Source organism: Mercenaria mercenaria, chromosome 4 (genome assembly GCF_021730395.1).
Source record: "Mercenaria mercenaria strain notata chromosome 4, MADL_Memer_1, whole genome shotgun sequence".
In the NCBI taxonomy this organism is placed as follows: domain Eukaryota; kingdom Metazoa; phylum Mollusca; class Bivalvia; order Venerida; family Veneridae; genus Mercenaria; species Mercenaria mercenaria.
In genome coordinates this window covers 26,995,163-27,008,553 of record NC_069364.1, presented here as the reverse complement: position 1 = coordinate 27,008,553, position 13,391 = coordinate 26,995,163, and positions in this window count along the sequence as shown.

Genomic DNA, 13,391 nt, shown 5'->3' with positions numbered 1-13,391 from the left:
GAGGAATTTTTTCGTAAAATTAGATTAAATGAATATTTTGAGAATGAAGTATGTACAAACAATTCTTTAGTTAAAAATAAGTCAAATTTTATGCCTCCAAGTGGACGCAATGAAAAACTAGATACATATATAACAACAACCAAAACAATGTGTTTAAATATCTCTACTGAAAATAAACAAATCAAACATAACATTACTTTAGCCCAAAGAAAAGCAATTCAGTCATTAGCGCAAGATAAATCTATTATTATTAAAGAAGCTGATAAAGGAGGTGGTATTGTATTAATGAATATAGATTTTTATAAAAGCAAAATTATGGAAATGTTAACTGATGAGTCGTATTATAAATCTATACCAAGTGGTAATCAAAAAGAAATATTTTCTAAAATAAGAAGTCTTGTTAATAAAACTACAAATCTTACTAAACATGAAATTCATTTCCTATTAGATTTTGACTGCAGATCTAGCACATTTTATGGTTTACCAAAAATTCACAAAAGCACTTTAATTCAAAACATTTGTAAAAATATTAATTCTGAATACATTGAGGTGGTAGATCCTCAAGATTTAAAATTTCGTCCAATAGTAGCTGGCCCTAACTGTGAAACAAGTCGCCTTAGCTGCTTTTTAGATATTTTACTTAAACCATTTCTAAATAAAGTACAAAGTTATTTAAGGGATAATATAGAATTCCTTAATTTTTTACCTGAAACAGTGCCAAAAGACACTATATTAGTTTCATTCGATGTTGTTAGTTTATATACTAACATTCCACATGAATTAGGTCTAGAAGCCATATCATTTTGGTTGAATAAACACCCTCATTTACTCCATGAGAGGTTCAATAAACACTTTATTCTTGATGGTTTGAAAATTGTTTTAAGTAATAACAATTTTTCTTTTAATTCTTTGTTTTTTAATCAAACTAAAGGCACAGCTATGGGCACAAAAGTTGCACCTACATATGCCACTTTGGTCCTTGGTTTTTTGGAAGAACAATTATATGAAAAAGCGAAACAGGTAAAGGATGAACAATTTGCTTATTATATCATGGAACAGTGGAAAAGATACTTGGATGATTGTTTTATATTTTGGAAACTATCATTTGATGATTTAGAACTTTTGAAAAAATGCTGAATTCACTTCATAAAGATATAAGTTTTAAAAAGCAACAGAGTGCCGGTAGTCTGCCATTTCTAGATATTTTAGTTATAAAAGAAGGGACAGTAATTTCCACAGATATTTACTTTAAAGTTACTGATTCTAAACAACTCTTAAATTTTAAGTCTTGTCACCCTAAGCACACTAAAACTAATATTCCTTTTTCTTTAGCTCGTAGACTGTGTACTATTATTTCGGACAAAAATTTACTTAACACAAGATTAATAGAATTAGCTTCTAATCTGATTAAAAATAAATACCCAGTACAAGTTATAAAAACAGGAATCATAAAAGCTATGCAAATACCTAAAAGTACTTTATTATCAGTAAAGGAAAATAAAGAAGAAAAAATCACGCCATATATTTCTACATTTAATCCTAAAAATAGAGAATTATTTGGAATTATAAAAAATAACATGGAAATTTTAAATTCTGATTCCACCATGAAGAAAATAATAGATAATACCAAATTAATTAAGTGCAAAAGACAATTACCCAACCTTAAACGTATTCTTGTTAAATCAGAATTTAATGAAAATGTCACCCCACCTTCAGTTAAAAAATGTAATGAGCCACGTTGTGGGTTATGTAAACACATTGTAGAAGGTTCTACTTTAAAATTAAATAACACAATTTTTCATGTAAAAGAAAACATGGATTGTACTGTTCAAAATGTTCTGTATGTTTTGATTTGCAATGGGTGCAAAGAGTTTTATATGGTCAAAACAGGTGATAAAAAAGAAAAAGAACAGTTCATGATCGCAAAAAAGAGACCCATCAAAAGACAATTGCCTGTAAGTGAAATTTGATTATGCTCCAAAGGCCCCACGTATTTTAATTTTTCCTTTTAAAAATTTTCTAAAAATAATGTTTAGCTAGGTTTTTAAAAGGAACTTTATTTTTTGATATTTTAAGCCAAAACAAAACAAATTTTGATGGTCAAAAAAAAACGTTGCGTCCCTGTGTAAAAATTTGGGGCTTGGTAGCAATAAAATTTTTTTTTAATGTTGCCCTGATGTTTATGACATGAACGGTAGGTAGACAGAAATACAGTAGAGGAAACCTTTGGGTGTTTTTTTTTTTTTTATTTAATATTTGCCAGGAGTAACTTTTAATATTTTTTATATTTTAAATATATAATATATAAAAAAATCCCCCCTGTTTTAACGACCCCCTTTAAAAGAGCCCACCTGGTCAAAGACCTTTTTTGTTTCCCTTTAACATTTCAGTGTATTTTTCCCTTTTGGAAAAGACCCCCTTTCCAAAAAAGCCCAAAATTTGGGGGTTTTCCCCAAGGGTGGTCTTTATAGACGGGTTTGACTGTTTTAAAAATTTTATATGCATCTGTACATTTTCAGTTTTCTGGCGTACCCTTATTAAATTGCATTTTATTTATCAGAGAATGCTGCGTTTTGCTTCAGGGGCAAAATACGAAAGGCTTGCGAGTGCGAAGGATAAAATCAACATGCAAACGGAAAAAGGACCTAAAAGCTCTCAAGCGGGAAACCAGACCTATTACAATGCCGGGTTTTTTGGAAAAAATTGGTGGGCCCTTACTTTTTTTTTAAAAGTGAAAAGTTTAAAGGGTGATATGGATACAAATGTGGATACATTTTGATTATTAGGGATTCGTTTCATCTTGCGTCTGTATTGGGAAAATAGTCGTATGGAAATTTTTTTTGTTTTGGTTTAACCCCTTTTTTAACAGATTTCGTTTTGTAACGGCGGCAGTTACCAAAACCCGGGTTCCTGGATTCTGTCCCCAGTACAAACTTTGTTTGCAAAAAAATGGGGCCAATTCCCACATGAATCGGAGGTGGAGGACAAATGATGCAAACACGATGTCTTTTTTCAAGTCGTCATGGAGAAAATAGCAACCCCAGGGGACGAACTCCGCCCCTAGATCCAAAGATTGCGCGGTCTCTATTGAACAAGCGGGGGGTAATCGATGGAAAAACGATTAAAACATTTTTTTCTTTATAAGCGCAGTCTTCTTTTTTTTATGGTACAGTGGTCATTGAACGTGGTACTTTGAAATTCCCTGATGTATTTAATGTTTTCAAAGAAATTGGCGCTTTTAAATGCACTGCAGTGCATTGTTTTTTTTGTTGATCATTTTTCTTCTTGTGCTGGCTCCCACAGTGACTGTTATTGACGTAGTAAGATTGATAATTCACATAAAAGAATTTGAAAATCACTATACATGCATGACCCGCCTGCTGTTTTGAGCCTAAATGAGCACTTGGGAAATTCTGAAAAAACCCTCGATGTAAACTTTTGCTAACGTGATTTTTCATTTACAAAACCTCATGTGCGTGTGCCCGTGCCGTCACTCGCAGTGTTGGCGAAATGTCAAAAGATTGATCCTGATGAAAATAAGTATCAATAAAAAACGAAATCTTTCCCAAGTTTCCGCAGACCCAAACGTTTTTAAATATCCGACTAAGAAGAGTGTTTGATACAGTTTTTTAAATTTTTTTCCCTTTCAGGGGGTGTTGATTACAAGGTTACTTTAAACCCAGAGAGACTTTGATCAAGTGTCATCAAAATTTTGTTATACGGGGCCTTACGGTGATAGCGAAAAGAAGCACATTTTGAAGGGGAAATGGAAAAAAACCCTTTGCGATGCCGTTACAGCTGATGAGAATAGAAGTATTTGGTGCTTAACCCGCTGTTTAAAACCCAAACAACAAAAAATCATTGTACTCTAGTCACCCAGCATCACTCTAACCCAAATCAAAAAACATTTGTTTTAATTGGCAAAAGGTTAATTTCCCCCAAAAAAGTCCTTTCAAAGCAATAAAACGTTTTTTTGTTATTTGTTTGGCTGTCTGTCCCCTCTGTACAGTTCTTGCTGCCATAAAAGGCTGGTAAATTTTTTTTTGGTTGTATTTATTTCGAATAAATGATCTCGCAATAACTGTACTAAATAAGACAAATCCCATTCCACCCCGTTTCTCAATGATGAAAAAAGTGTTGGCTAACGTTTCTTCCCCGAAAAATTTTTTAAAGTTCTTTTTAAAATTTCCAAACATTCTAGATGTGGTTTCGGATGATGGATGGATGGAAAACCCCCAAAACTATACCCTCCCCCTTTGCTGGGGGTAACCCACGAATTCATACCCCACGAAATTCCCGTTTTGCCCCAAAACCACGAAATTTAATGTTTCACAGTAGTTAATTTAAAACGGTGGCTTTTGGGCAATGAAATTTTTTTCCCGTTATCTATTTATTTACGGTCTTTTTATTACGAATACTAAATAGATAACCAGTTTAATTTTTGTGTTTATAATGTGTTAAACAGAATTAATTCGCGAATTTTAGTGGTTATTTCGGAGAATATGCCATGTACTTGCAACCGCTATAAATTATGCAAACTATGTTAATATGGTTACAGAAAAAAAAAGTCCATAACTCTGCAGATTTATTTTTCGAAAAAAACCTATCAGCAGCATCCAAAAAGGGTTTGGGACTGTCATTGCAGAAGTTTTTATTTTAAAAAGCGTTCCAAAAGGGTTGCGTTCGGCGCGCACAAATGCTTGCAGCTATGATGGCATGGTAAAAAAAGAAAACAAAGTCCCCTAACTAACACAATTTTTTTAAAAAAACCGGCACAACTGTGTTGGTATGATCATTTGTGAAGTTTTATTTAAAATTTTGTCAAAGGGGGTTTTAGAGATATGGTGCGAAAAACAAATTTCGTTACGGACGGACTAACGGCAGACAGACAACCTGAAAACAGTATATCCCTTTAAACTTCGTTTGTGAGGGGGTGGGGCAGGGGTACAATTAACGTTAAAATTTAAATACAAACAGTCTGAACTAAATTAAGGTATTAGGTCATAATAGTAATTTTTCAAAAAGGGGCCCTTTTTTGGTATATTTGAAAAAGGGAAACCGTGTTTTGCACTATTTTTCAAAAATTTTAAAAAAATTTTTCGTGCCGTTTTTTATAAATTTTTAATAACTTAGGTTTCCTCAAACTGAAGTAGAGCAAATTTCAAAGTGATAGCCACATCCAAAACGTTTGCAGAGAACTCATTTTTTCCATTAATTTCAATGAAGAAAAATAAGATTGGTAAAAATTTAAAACACAAAAAAAAAATGTCAATATCATTTTTTTATGGTGCTCAAGTAAAGGATTTAAGGAAGAATTCAACTTTTAAAATTGAAAAAAAAGTCGAATGATGTGTTTCTGTTTTGGATTTTGTTTCTCCCCTTTAAAAATAAACCTTTGGGGAAAAGTAAAACTACCCAAATTTCTTCCAAAATTTATAATCTAAGGTGAAAGCAAAATAGAGAACTTTCACCGTGTGTAACTCATATTTTTAAAGATGGTAAACCCACCCCTTTTTTAAATAGTAAATTACTTTGGAAAGCAAGAAATCGCTTATTTAAGTTTCTTTTTTTTTTTTGTCAAAAATCAATAAAAAAGCTTGAAAAAAGTAAAAAATTACAAGTAAAAAAGGAAAATAAGGGAAAAAAAAATTTTGGCCCGTAGGGTTTAACCCACGCACCCCCAAGAACGCAGTAAAAAATAGGTTTTATAGTGGAATTTAATCTCTTCAAAAAGGAGGTTCCTATTATGGGTCTATACCTTAAAAAAGTTTTAAGGGCCCAAATTGGACATTAAAATAAATGTTAGAAATTGTTTCCTTTTAATAATTAGGATCTATTCTGAAATGTACTACTCCCAAAGTTAGGGTACTCCTCTTAAAATGTAACTGAAATTGAACGCATTAAAAATTTTTTTAAAACGGAAATTTTTCCGGCATCCATCATCAGTTTCCCTCCTTTGATTATCCATTCCTCGTGGGGCCCTAGATAGAATGCAATGTTCCTGAGGGTACCCAACTGTTCATCTGTTTGGTGTAGAAATAATTAAAATTTTTGGCAGAAGCCGCAGGCGGGGTGGTGCTCCCCTAATGAACGACAAAGTTCCCCCAAAAGTAAGTGGGGACTTCATTGAAAAGGGGAAAAAAAAATCACAATACGTATTTTGGAAAGTAGTTTTAACAGTTAAAACAAGAATAATAATAATTTCAAAAAAACTTGGTGCGATGTTCCGTCGACAATCGCTTCTTCTAATAAATTTGACTCAAAAGGGGATATGTGAAGCCGGAGTTAAAAAGGCGAACAAAATTTGGGGGTGACGATTTGCAAAGAAAATGAGTACGCACATTTTTTCCCTCGCGACTTTCGCTTGCACCCCAATTCGCGCAACATATGTATCAGACAGAAGTCATTGACCCCAAAGGGGGTTCTTGGTGGTGATTTTGCCATTTCGCGTTTTCCCCCGGACCCCACCCAAGGGAAAAAACGAGAAATTTTAAAATTAAAAGGGCGGGGCGTGGGCAAAACTCGCTATTTAGCGTGGGCGCGGGCGAAAAACCCATAAATTTGCGGGGGGGCGAGGCGAGGTTGTAACTGGGAGTCGGGGCGCGAGACGAAAAAAACGATTAAATTTGCGTGCTTAAAGCCCGGGTTTTGCCCGCTTTTCCCCCCATTCGTTTAAATCCGCCCCCCCGACCCCCAATTATCGTGTTTTCGCTTCGGCCCCTGCTAAAAATCAAGTTTTCGCCCCGCTACCTGTTGGGAATTTTGCCACAAACATTGTCAGCAAGTTTTGGGGAAGATCGGATGAAAAACTGTTCGACTTGACAGCGGACATGCTTGGCGCGACTTCCGCCCCTTTAGAGGCGGGCGAAAAAAACCCAAATTGCGCTGCATAAAAGTCGAGTTTTGCACCCCGTCCCCACATTTTGTACTAAAATTGCCCGCGGAAACCGCTAATTAGTAGGGGGGGAAGCGAAAACACGTAATTTGCGGTTTTTTCGGAGGGGAATTTAGGAAAATGGAACGGGGGGGTGCGAAAATCGGCGTTTTTGAGCGCTAAATTTTTGTTTTTTTTGCCACCCCCCCCCCCCCCCCCCCCCCCCCCCCCCCCCCCCCGACATACCCGTTACTAACTCTCGCCCCGCGACCCCGCTAATCACGTGTTTTCGCTCCGCCCCCACGCTAAATAGCGATTTTTTCTCCCCGCGACCCTGCCATTTTAACTTGTAAATTCAGTGTTTTCGCTCTATGTCAAAGGGAAAAATTTAAATATACTATTGTATTTTTTCCTGTGAAATAAACATATACATGATCCCAATTGTTTTTTCCTGGTGCTCGCAGAAAACACCGGCATCCATTTTACTCAAAACTACTTACAAAAACTAGTAAAAATTAAAAGGGAAAGGGTTGATGACACAGGGATATAAGCCAGCAATACAGGTCATATACCATATTTCGTCTCTGGGGTTGCATAGCGCACATTTCAAAATACACGTGCACTTATATAGAGGATATTTCAGGACGTCTTGTCATACTGAATTTATTAATTAAATGAATTGCATAAAATAATAAAATGCGAGGCTCTATCGAGCATTTATAAATTTTATTCATTCATAACAAGTTTAATTAATCCAGTGTGGGAAGACACAAACGTAATATACTTTTTATCACAAGTAACTTTTTTCTGCTGAAACATCAAAACTTCTTCTTTCTTTAACCTTTTAAAAGCCCAAAGTTAATTCGACCAACGTCTCCTATACTTAAGGGGGAGTGCGACCTTTAAATTTTTTTAGATAGATCTATGAAAAATTAACGGAAAAAAAATTTGAGGATATTTCTGATTTATTCCAGTTTTCCGTTTGGCTCTTATTTAAGCCACATTTGTTTGGTGTACTGTCAAACTTGGCCACTAACGGCACTTTTTGGGCGTCATTTCTTGGCGTCATTTTCATTGTTTCTGTACGGTTTTCAGCATATCCCTGTTTTAGCTGGAGCGGACGCGAATGAAATTTATATATTTTTAAAAAAAATCAAAATTTCGTTTTCTGTGATATAAATTTCGTAAATGATTTATAACGTTCCTTAAGATTATGACGCATTAAAGCATCAGACTTATACAAAACGTAACGTAGAGGTGGTATTTTTAAAGTTACGCTAAAGTTTCGGACGATTTCGGAAAACTTAGAACCAGTTTTCAAAACTTTATCGTAAAAATATACGTTCAATGAAGACATAACTGAAATATATTAAAAAAAACATCACATACACAGAAAATCGAATTATATATAAAAATGAAGTAAACGCAAGTTATTTGGTGGTATTTAAGTTACGCCGATAGTTTCGGACGATTTCGGAAAAAATTGTACTAAGGAGCTTTTGTCGGCAAAATTTTTCGTTAAGTTATACTTTAGTGTTAGCATATACTGAAATATAAGAAAAAAAACAATTCGAATATAATAAAAAATGAAGTCCCTGCTAGTTATGAGCTGTGAACTTTCGGGATTTTTTTAAAATTTTATTATGATTAACTTAGTTAGCTTTTCAGTTTAATGTGTAATTATGATTAAATTACTCCTGTCAGAAAGCGCATCATATGAAGAAAAATGAATTAAACTTTATAAAAATTTTCGATTTAATCGTGGGATTTACGGTGTTCCTTTAGGGCCAGCGCCTACTCCCTGTAAATGGGAAGCCCAAAGGTGCGATGGTATTATGGCTAAGCGCGACAGTACAATGGCGAAAACAACGACAGTACGATAGTGACAGTCTGTTGAACTACCTTGGGAAATCAACTGTTGTGCTTCAACATCGTAGTGTCGCGGTCCGCGAGTCACCATCGAGTTTCACCATCCTAGTGTTGAGTTTACCATATCGAAGTGTCGCGTTTTCGCCAACACACTGCGCAAGTGTATTTTTTATGATGCAAACCCCTGACAACAAATATTTTAACGTTTCATGGCTTGCAATAGAGCTGTTTAAAAAAATTTTTCTTAAAAACAATTAATAACAATTACACGTATTATTATTCATTTTCTAGCTGAGAGGTTAATTTTGAATATAATTTTGTTTAGAAATAACATCCGGTCGGGTGGTATTCGTTTGAATTACACGCTACAGGCTGACATTTATTTTTCAATCCTCATGAAAACAATAAACCGACGGAGACTATTCTTGAACTGTACAACGCAAATAATGTATATAAACAGAAAAAGAGGGTGAAGTGCGACAGTGCGATTGCAAAGCTCGACAGTTCGATGGTGAAACTGCGATGGAGAAGCATGACAGAGCTATGGTAACACTCCGATGGAGAAGCATGACAGAACGATTGGCAAAGTATGACAGTACGATAGTGAAGCGCGACAGTGCGATGGCGAAGCACGACAGTGCAATGGTGACACAAAGCGTGACAGTGCGGTGGTGACATTTCGATCGCGAAGCGCGACTGTAAGATGGTAAAAGCACGACAGTAACAATGGCGAAGCAGTACTGCAAGCACTTCACTATCGCACTCTCACAATTCGCCATCATTTTTTGTTTGGTTGTTTTTTTGATATAAACGTTTTTTTCGGCGACGCCGTCTAAATTCGTTTTCGTTACCTATGCCACGTGACTTCAGTTTGCAAAATCAAACTACTTGATAACGCATTATAGATAATTTTTTCAAAATGGAAGATTTATGCAACACTCTGCCTGTTTGGACAAGAGGGGTCAATTTCTTCACTCTGTTGATGTGCTACGCTGAGTGAGATGTAGACAAAGCGTTTATCCTAAACGACGCTGTTCACGTTTAAAGCTAACTTTGGCTCAGTATGTTTAGCAAGAAAAATTGATATATCTCAAAATGAAAAGTAATTTAATAAATATGAAAAAAAAGCTGTTCAAATCCCAACATATATCAAATTAAAGAAAGAGCTGAATACGGTCTGCGTATTACATGAAAAAGTGTGTGATAAGATCTTTTTTTGTAAGACAATGCTTTTAAAAGATTTCCTTGTTACAATTGTCGTCTGTATATGAAAAGGTTTCTTGCTTTTGTGACTTATTCAGATTGCGTATTAAAATGAGTACTTGTTTGCTTTGATATATTTGTTATAAATTATTTAACTGATTTATTATATATGAATATTTTTCTTTAGTATGGTATGCAAATATTGAACTCAGTTGAAATCTTTTTTATTATATATATACTATATAATGACTGAATCTCATTACACTGAAACGAAGGTACGCTGCATACAGTTTATCTATGGATATGACTATATAGGGTCAAACTTTGCTTATGAAACAGGAATTGAAATAATTACAATTATATGTTTTGCTTACCTTCACTTTTTTATAGTGTGACGTCATTGTCCAAAGATTCATGAATAGCAAATATGCATTTGTTAAAGCGGGATCATTGGCCTATTTAGAAATAAATAAAAATAATAAATAAAAATCCTTTATTGATTTTTTCTCATGTATTCTAATCAAACTTGTTTTGTAGCATCTTTATTGGGCCCGCAGCCCAACTTTGTTCAGCTGGACATTTTACCCCTTTAGGGTTACTAAGCTAAAACTAGAAATCCCTTTTAAATACAGCGTCTCATGAACAGCTTGGTGGATCTTTGTCTACTTGGTCTGGGGCATCATTATAAGGTCCTCTTTCAAATTTATTTATATACGAACTTGGGCCCTATTAAGGACCACTATAGCTAAAAGTAGATATGCCTTTCTTCGCATTAACCACTAAAATGTAAGGGAAATTTTTATCAAACTCGATGTGTAACAATATCGTAAGGTCTCCTGCTATTTTGTTCCCAAATGGGGATAGGGACCAATTTAGCTAAAAATATAAACACGTTTAATGACATCTTCTCATGAACCGCTTCATGAATCTTCATCAAACTACTGCTGTAATTATCCGTCTAAGGATAAACGAACCATTTAAATTGTTAAAGTGCGGTGTTTAGTTTTGCAATTTGAAAAATGTTAGATGAAAGATGAATGTTAGATGAAAAATTCATAAACTTCTTTCTTTATTACAATTCGCCGACCATCATTTTTAAAGATATTTCTTGTTTCCCATTACATATCAGCTGAGCTGCAAATTTCTAACTGAGTGTCAATCGCGATTCTCTGCGACATTATTTATGAACTTAAACACATCTTCTACTGTAACTCGAAATAGCTGAGTGTTGCTTTTCGATCAAACCTTGCCGCTTGTTACACTTTAAAGAGTGCAAATGCAGTTCGACATCACAAAAGCATGGTATGTCTCCTGCAAAACCCTTGACTACAACCAAAGTCGGTATTGTTTTATAATTGCCCTCTTTTTAGTTTTCTTTCTAATATGCAAAGGAAGAAACATTAATTAAGTCAGCAATCGAGTACGAGTTACAAACAGAAAATCAGTGATGAAAAATATAGAGTATTAAAATTCTTTAAACTAAAAAAGAATAAGTAGACAAACTCCGTTTAACAGTAAAATTTAACTTGTGGGTAATTCTTAACCTTTCCTACATACAACAACAATTCGACATCTAAGGCGCACGGTTATGATATTTTACATTGAAAAATCGCCCAGGGATGTACGGTCTCGCTGTCCTTTAGAAAATTTGAAACGGTAACAGTGAGTCAATTATAACACATATTCACATTAAATCCCAATAATGAAGATAATACAAACTTTTAATGATGTTTTAATAGAAGTATTTTCCATTAAAATTACGTATCAATATCGAATGCTAATAAAGATTATTAAAATTTGAAGCAAAAACCAAAAGTTCGCAACTCAAAACCAGCCGGGGCTTTTTTTTTCTACTATTATTCTATTTACTGTATATGTGTTATTTCTTAATTTCAGAATATGCTTTCATTAAACGTATATTTTTACGATAATGTCGACAACATCTTCCATAGTACAAGTTTTCCGAAATCGCCGAAATTTTAGCGCAATTTTAAAAAATACCACCAAATAACTCGCATTTCAGCTCGGGGGTGGGAAACAAATCGTGGTGCTGAAAAAACGAATTCGGTGACATACACTTTTTGTTAATCAAACGCAAGTAAATATATTTGCGCATTTATGATTGAAATTTAAACAAAATTCCTCGCCCTGAAAAAATGTTATTCTCGAAAACGACAATTTTTCGCTAAACTCTACGTTACGCTTTGTATAAGTCTGATGCTTTAATGCGTCATAATCTTAAGGACGTCATAGATCATTCACGAAATTTATCAAAAGAAAAGAAATTTTAAATCTTTTAAAAATGTATAAATTTCATTCGCGTCCGCTTCCAGCTAAAACAGGGGTATGCTGTAAAACCCTACAGAAACAATGAAAAAGACGCCAAGAAATGACGCCCAAAAGTGCCGTTAGTGGGCCCAAATTTGACAGTACAACCCCCTTAAAAAAGACGTCAACGTCAAAGCTTTATTACGTTAGTGTATTATCAATTCATGTAGTGGCTTTATTTCATACCCGTGACATCAAACATGTGAAAAAATATATGTGCAATGTAAATATGTAGGTACCCTGCTTATAAGGACGTGCCGTGTGTATAAATTTAATCGTGCATGTCCATATAAAGCGTGCACATGTATTATACGTGTACTATAATTGCAAGCTTACGTATAGATATACGCTTGCATTAAATTTCCAAATATACAAGCATCAAGAATCAAGCGTGCCGCATAAAATTACATGCGTACAATGGTAAATATGTAGATGTACGCGTAAATATAATATATCCAGAATTTCTCATGCACGCGTTAAATTACACGTGTACGTGCGTATATGTAAGTGCAGCTAGAATGTGCATGCACGCTTAAATATACGTCCACGTGTATATTTTTAAACGCATGCTTTTAAAATATGTGGGTGTTCACGCGTGCATGTAAAAAATATACACCGGACGTATACATTTACACGTGTACACATGTTTTTATACGGCACATATAATATGAAATATGTGCATTTAATCATCGACCCAGAATGTTTATTTTTCTCTGACTTTTTTCTGACTTTCTAAAATTCATTTTTCACTGACTAAATTATCAAGATATCCCTGACAATTCACTGATCTAAAAAACAGCATTTCGTCTGACTTTTCAAGGGAAGTGACAACCCTGTAGCAGGGTATTGGTTGGCTAAGGAAATGTATCATCTGGGAGTTTGTCAACAAGCTGCCACAAAGTAAGGGCCATGACTCCTGGGAAAATCATTTAAAGAAGGTTTAGTCCATTAGTATTAACCTAGGTTTGTAAGTGTACATTCAATGCATGTGTACGTTCAATGTGAGAGAATTAAACCATTCTAATAACACTCTGATAAGCTTTCATGGGCATTGTTGTAAATAAGGGTTTTAAAGAACTTGACAGATCATACGGAGAACAAGTGATATAGTCATTTA